Source organism: Marmota monax, unplaced genomic scaffold (assembly GCF_021218885.2).
Source record: "Marmota monax isolate L192 unplaced genomic scaffold, Marmota_monax_Labrador192_F-V1.1 WCK01_AAM20220418_F8-fsc00008, whole genome shotgun sequence".
NCBI classification, from domain to species: Eukaryota; Metazoa; Chordata; class Mammalia; order Rodentia; family Sciuridae; genus Marmota; species Marmota monax.
This window is the reverse complement of record NW_026694432.1, coordinates 8,840,220-8,847,429: the sequence shown is the minus strand read 5'-3', so window position 1 is coordinate 8,847,429 and position 7,210 is coordinate 8,840,220. Positions and strand designations below refer to the sequence as shown.

General features: G+C 46.0%; 1 pseudogene; it reads right to left on the bottom strand.

Annotated features, from left to right (window-relative positions):
• Positions 1-4,285: 4,285 nt before the first annotated feature.
• Positions 4,286-6,288, bottom strand: LOC124110108 (ADP-ribosylation factor-like protein 2-binding protein; annotated as a pseudogene).
• Positions 6,289-7,210: the final 922 nt, after the last annotated feature.

Sequence of the window (7,210 nt, the reverse complement as noted above, 5' to 3'; positions counted from 1 at the left end):
CGGCGGGGGGCTCCACCGAGGCGGCGGCGGCGGCCGAGGGGGCGGGGGCGCGGGCTCCCCGGCCCCGCCCCTCCCGCGCCTCCCGCCGCGAGGTGGCGCGCGCCTGGGCCGTTGGGCTCGCGCCGGCGGGCGGGACGCCGAGGCGCGCGGGGAGGGGCGGCCGAGGGAGCGACCCCGCCCGGCCACCCCGCGCCTCCCGCCCGCGGCCCGGCCGGCGCCCGACCCACTGTCTAGTTGGCGTTTCACGCACCGGTAAACTGGCGCGCGCAGAGGGCTGGGGTTCGAATCCCGCGGCCCCGGGCAGCCGGCTGCGAGCAGCCCCGCCCCGCCGGCAGCTGACTGTGGTGACCTTGAGCGAGTTACTTCGCACCTCCGCGCCAGCGAGGTCCTCTCTGACACCTTGGCGCTTAACCCCTAGGGCTAGTAGGAGGAAAAATATAAGTTAGTGCGCGTCAAGCCCAGGCCACAGCGCCGAGGGCCGAGGGCCGAGCGAGTGAGTATAAGCGGTTCCGGCGCTGTCCCTTCGGCTACGCGGGCAGCCTTGGCGTGCCACGCTCGGTGCACAGGGTCATGCGCCCAGGGCTCTTCGCTACAGTTCTGTTTCACCGCCACGTCGTTTCAGCAGTGGGGAAGCTGAAGTCTAGGCAGGTGACGCTCCTCGTGCAAGTCGCGCAGCTAGCAAATGACGTGCGGAGACTCCTGTCCACTTGTGCTCTGCCTGCAGGGGTGGGTCCCCGGAGGCCTCCTGGAGCCAAAGACATGCAAGCTGGCTCTGGAAGGAGTCTGCAGGGAAAGCTCATCTCAGGCAGAGGGAAGGTTGAGTGCCAAGGTATCAAGGCGTGGCAGGGACAGCTAGCTGCAGGGACTGGTGTGGGAGCATGTGAGAGACCTGGGGTACGCTGCTGCTGCCCTTGCAGGTAGGGAGGGAAAGTAAGGCAGGAGGTGAAAGGAGGACCTAGTACGTCTAGGTAGAGAGCTTCGATTTTATTTTGTAGGTCAAAGATTTCACAGTGTGGTCCCGGGTGACCCCTTCTAGGGGTCAGTGAACTAAAACAACAACACCAGCAAACAAAAGCAACGGTTTTTTGTCCCAATCCAACTTTTTTTTTCTGTCATTCTCACATGAGTGTACAGCGAGGCTTTCCACAGAACATATGATATCGCAACAGATTAAATACAGAAGTAGATTTTAGAATCCAGCTGTCTTCGTTTAAGCCAGGTGTTGAAAGAAATTTGCACAAATGTAAAGCACCGCTCTTCTCATTAATTTATGTCTTAGAAAATATGATTTTTTTCGTTGAAAAATGTGCTTGTGCTAATATGTAATAGGTTTGTTATTGTAATTTTTAACGAATAAATTTAAGTTTTTCAGTTTTAATTTTATATGGTAAATATAGAAGAAACACACTGCATAGAAAAAAGTCCTTTGAAGTCTTCTGTAGTATTTTAAGAATAGAAAGGAGTCTTGAGACTGCAAGGTTTATGAATGCCTGCTAGGCAATAGGAAGCTCTTGGGGAGTTTTACTTAGGGAAATGACCTTCTCAGATTTGCATTTCAGAAAGGGCTTTCAAGACCCTAGTTAGGCCTGAGGGATGATTTCCTGCCCCTGGCAGGCTTTCAAGGCAAAGGGATAAAAACATGGAAATGCAGGGTTGATGAGCTACAGAGCTGGGATCCACATGATTGGTCATTATTCCTGATTTGGTATTGCCTTTCCACCAGACACACTGCAGGTCAGGTGCCCCGTTTTACACCTTTGTTTCCATTTCACCCCTGTGTAGGGAGGGTTCTGCTGTTGGGTTCTGTGGCAGCTGCTGTTTGACCCAGAACACTGTGACCTCCCCTTATTGCCCACTTTCTGAGAAGTAATCAAGTCAGCCAGGCAGATGGGAGGAAAGGAACAGGTTATCAGTGATGGTGTAGGTGGGCATGAGAGCCCTGGCAGAGTCCCAAGACTGCACAGCCCAGAATATCCTTTACATGCTTCTAGGGCTCTTCAGATGAGTGAGAGGGAAACAGTTGTGTCAAAATGTCTGCTGTCTGGGAAGCTTTTTTTTTAAGATATGTTCCCCCAAAATGTTTATGTCAGATAAATATCTTGTAAAAATATATTTAAAACTTCATTGCCTTTCTAATTTAAGTATACAGAAAGAAATTTAATATTTTCTAAACTCATTATGAACACAAATCAGTACCAAGCTTTATTATCAAGGAATCCCCTAGACTGTTAAGGAGTGAAGGACATGTAAATGCTGTGTAATGAGAGTTCTTGATGCTTTCAAGTTTCTAGTTGTCAGCTGTCACTTTTCTTGTTGTTATTATCCCTTTCCCCTTTCTGCCAGCTTCTAATCTGCTAAAACCAAGAAGGCAAAAAAAAAAAAAAATCCAAGTTTACCAGAATTGTATCAAACAGCCTCTGAGCATGGGTGTGAGGGACTGTCCTGGGATGGAACACTGAGAAGGCCTGCTGTGGAGAATTGTTCTTAACATCTCTAGTTTCTGTTCCTTCCCCTTTAAGATGAGATGATCATATACCCGTCTCTCAAGTTGTTAAAAGGATTAACATCTTGCTAGCATTTAGCCTGTGTCATCAGCTCTCTGCTCAGACATTTTTTTGTTCTCAGCTCCACTTCTATTAGACAGTTCTACTTGGAGCTTCAAACTTTACAGATTAAGAAGCAAAATCATGACTACCCTGAAGCTTCTTTTTCTGTGTTTCCCATCTCAGACAATGGCTCCACCGTAATCCCTGTGATGGTGTTTTAAATGTCTCCCTTTCCTTTTCCATATGCAGGGAATTTCCAAAGCGCACTGCCTCTGCTCTGGTGAAAGTCCCATTCCCTGGATGGTGGGAACTATAACCTAACTCTGGACTCTTATCTCCCAAACTTGCCTTGCATAGCTGCCAGATTTTGGAAGCATGATGTTTTCCCACTTATTAAAACTCAGTAAGTCCTTGGCAGCTATAGGAGAAAGTCAAGGCTCTCTGTGATCTGCCCACAATCCTCCTTTCTAAATGCATTTCTCACTCCCCTCCTTTACTTCCCTTTTGATTCACTTGTATTCTAATTTGTACTTTTCTTGTCTTGGCTGTCCCATATACTCTTCTAACTTTTTAGAATGCCTTCCTCTCCATTTTCATGTATCTGAATCCTAACCATCTTTAAACCCTCTGATTTTATACTGCCTTCACAAAGCCTTCCATGATCCTCCAGCTTGAAGTTAACATACAGAAAGAGTATGAAGAGCTTGAAGAGTCAGAGCATTCAGATAATGCTTGCTATGGTCCAGGCACTCTTCCAGTGCTTTACAAGTACTATTTAAACTAATTCTTGTGACATTTTGCTTCTTCACGACAAATGCATTTATAAGTAGCATTGTGTCAGTCAGCTTTTGTCACTGTGACAAATACCTGAGCATAACAACCTAGAGGGGGAAAGATTTGACTCATAGGTTTCAGAAGTTTCAGTCCATGGTCAGCTGCTTTGGGCCTGAGACAGGACATCAGGGTGGAGGGGTGTCGCAGAGCAAAGCTGCTTACCTTAAGGTGGTGGGGAAGCAAAGAGAGTGAGCAGAAGGGGCTGGGGCAAGATTTAATCCCCAACAGCACTCCCCCAAGGACCCACTCCTTCAACTAGGTTCTACCTCCTACAGTTTCCACCACCTCCCAATAGTCCATTTAGCTGTGAATTCCTCAATGGATTAATCCACTGATGAGATCAGAGCCCTCATGATACAATTGTTTCCTAAAAGACACATGTTGAACATTGCTACATTGAGGAACAAGCCTCCAACACAAGCCTTTGGGAGTGCTTCATATCCAAACCACAACTATGATGATCTGTATTTTATAGATAGGAAAATCAAGGCTCAGAGAGATGAAGTAACTTGTCCAAGGTCACACAGCCAGTAAATGGTGGAGCCACAGAAGAACCCAGGTATACCTGCTCCAGAGCCTGTTTTCCCAGGAGTGTCAATATGAAACAAATTCTCCTGCCTCTACTCCCATTAGCTTTCGTGGCAAGCCATATAAACCTCTCCTAGAACTTTCATTTTTTCAGTCTCATTACTGAGTAAGGAATCTTATCTTTCTCACTTACACAATAAGTTTCTCTTTTTTTAATCTTTTTTTAGTTGTAGTTGGACACAATACCTTTATTTTATTTATTTATTTTTATGTGGGGCTGAGGATCGAACCCATTGCCTTGCACGTGCTAGGCAAGTGCTCTACTACTGATCCACAACCCCAGCCCAATACACAATAAGTTTCTTTTTTTTTTTTTTTTTTCTTGCAAAACACCTCAAATTTTACTCATGGTACAAAAAGTAATAAACGACACATTAGTACAGAAAAACACACAGCTTATAGCTCATCCTTTAAAACCAGAAGATAAGTGAAAAGTCAGCACAGATTCTTATTTTCACTATAAAAAGTAAAATAAAAAAGTACACAGGGGAACTGAACTGTTTTTTCCTTCTTTCCAGGGATGTGTGACACATAAGTTCTCTGTCAGTACTAAACTAAACAATGTAGTAAACCAAAGCTGACACACGAACAGTAAAGCTGTCCACTGCCTCCTCCTCATGCTGAGCTAGACCAGTGAACACCATCTTGGCAGGAGATTGTGATGGGAAGAAGAAATCGCAGAGTCTTTACCTACCCTAATAAAAAAACCAAACAACTGGCTTACACAGAAAGGGTTTTAAGCCAACATGCACAAAACACCTGACATGCCATGCCGCAGGGTTGCTTCAGCCTGTTCCAGCACACAGCAGACATTCTCTGGTGCTGCTGAAACAGGTGCACCAACATGAAAAGCATTTTTATCTTTACAGCACTAATGACTAAAAAGCACATAGCATATAATACTTTGATCTTTAGGTGGATTATCATGGAAGTTCCAAGATCATATCCACTAAGTTTGCCTGAGTATTCATCTATAAAAATATTTTTCAAAAATAATGCTTGAAAGAGACTTCTAGAAACAGTGGGACTATATCAGGACCAACAGAAGACAGTGTTACAAGGACCATGTATGTTAAGACTGGGAGTTGACTTTCACACGTAGCTTTTAGGTAAAGGACATCTCTCTTGGTTGACCCCACAGCCAGCACAAGCTGTGATCAGAGGAGACACAGAAATCGCAGGACAGACATCTGGCTCCAGTAGCTCCCTAGATAAATACTCCCAAACAAAAACCCCATTGAGGGTGAAGGACTGAAACTATGTCCCATGTAAAAAAGAGCAGTGAGTGCACAAAGGACTCATGCAAAGCCTGCTGGGAAGAGGAGGGTTCATGGTTGTGGTTATGCACACCAACATGTACCAGGGAAGGGCTCCCAGGTGGAATGGCTGACCTGGGCGTGATCAGAGGGGCCTGACCCAAGCACCTGAGAGGTGACTAGGTGGGGAGGGGAAGAACACTAATACAAAACGGCTTGTCAGGAGAAGTGGGTCCAAAGGTCTGGTCATGTTGTTTCTGACCTGTCAATACTTAACACAAACCAAGGGCTTCAGAACAGAGTCTTTCTGAGATGGACTCTTCTGTCGTCAATAGCTGTAGTCTCTCTGAGTCTGTCAGACTGGTGACATCCAGAATGTTCCTGTTCATTGCCTGGAGATGGGACCTAGTGCCTCAAATTGTTCTGGGAAGCTGGCATAGAGGATGATTTGCACAATGAAGTCACCACTAAGCCACTGCTTAAGTGCAGTCCCCGGCCTTCCTTTTCTGTAATGTAGTTGTGAAAGCCGCCATGTTAAATCCAGGAATCCGCTCCAGTAGCTGTTCTTCAATATATTTTTCCACCAGAGAAATATATTCGTTAAAAATGGGTGTGTAGATGAGTTTATTCTCTTCTGTATCTTCAAACTCCTGGTAGTACTTGTCCATGAAGTTTCTCTGTAATAACTGGAACTCGTCATCCATGATAATGTCCTCTAGATATCCAACCACTGCATCAAATTCTGCATCGGATGCAGAGGAGAAAGACAGCGCGAAGCTCTCTTCCTCTAGGGTGTCCATCGCCGCGGCACCGCATCCACCTGCGAGGGCGAGCGGGCCTGTCGGCCTCCTATCCCGCCCGCGGCCCGGGCCCAGCCTCCGTCCTGCTCCGCGGAGCCCACACCCGCATCGAGGGCACGGCGGCCCGCCAGCCGGGAGGAGGCCTCGCCGCCCAGGCCGCAGGCAGCCCACGGCCCAGCCGGCTCAGCGCGAGGCCCGGCCTCGGGCTCCTGGCTGCGGCCTCGCGCCAGCCGGGCCTCCTCGCACAGCGAGGCCGCTCCGCCGCAGCCGCCTCGGGTCCAGACGTCCCACAATAAGTTTCTTAAAAGTAGAATCAGGGTCTGGTCGGCAACAATCCTGGGTAGATGCTTAGTAAGATTTTTTTTTTTTTTTTTTTAATGAATGAATATACAGTAGAAAGCTATAGCGAGAAAATAAATGTTTGGGAACAGGATTGACAAATAATGTTCCTTGGGCCAAATCTGTCCCCTCTTCTGTTTGCATTCTGTCTAGGAGTTAAGATTGATTTTTACATTTTTAAATGCTCAAAAAAAATCAAAAGAGGAGTAATATTTCATGGTATAGGAAAATTATATGGGAAAGTTTTCTTGTAACTTAGCTTGCTTGTTATGGCTGCCTTTGTGCTGCAGTGGGCCTTATGACACATGAAACCTAAAACATTCACTAACTGGCCCTTTACAGAAAATTTCTCCAACCCTCCGTCTTGAGCTACAGGTAATAACATGGAAACAGCCTAGAAAGAGTACTGATCAGCAACCAAGGGATGAGCAGTAGGATGCCACTTCAAGTTTTAAAATAAAACAGTGCCAGTTTTGTTGAGGGGCACACATACACATATAATCAAAATATAATGAAAACAATAAACACCAAATTTAGGTATTGACTCTCTTTGGGGGTTTGAGAGTGGAGATATCATCAGGAAGGAGTCCACAGGGATTTTAACTATTCCTAAATAATCATGGTCATTAAGTTACCCTTTTCTCTTTCATATTAAAATATAAAATGTTTTATAAGAAATGAATGAATGAGGGCTGGGATTGTAGCTCAGTGGTAGAGCACTTGCCTAGCACGTGTGAGGCACTGGGTTCAATCCTGTGCACCACATAAAAAATAAATAAAGGTATTGTGTGTGTCCATCTACAAATTTTTTAAAAAAAGAAATCAATAAATGAGGTTCAAAAAACTT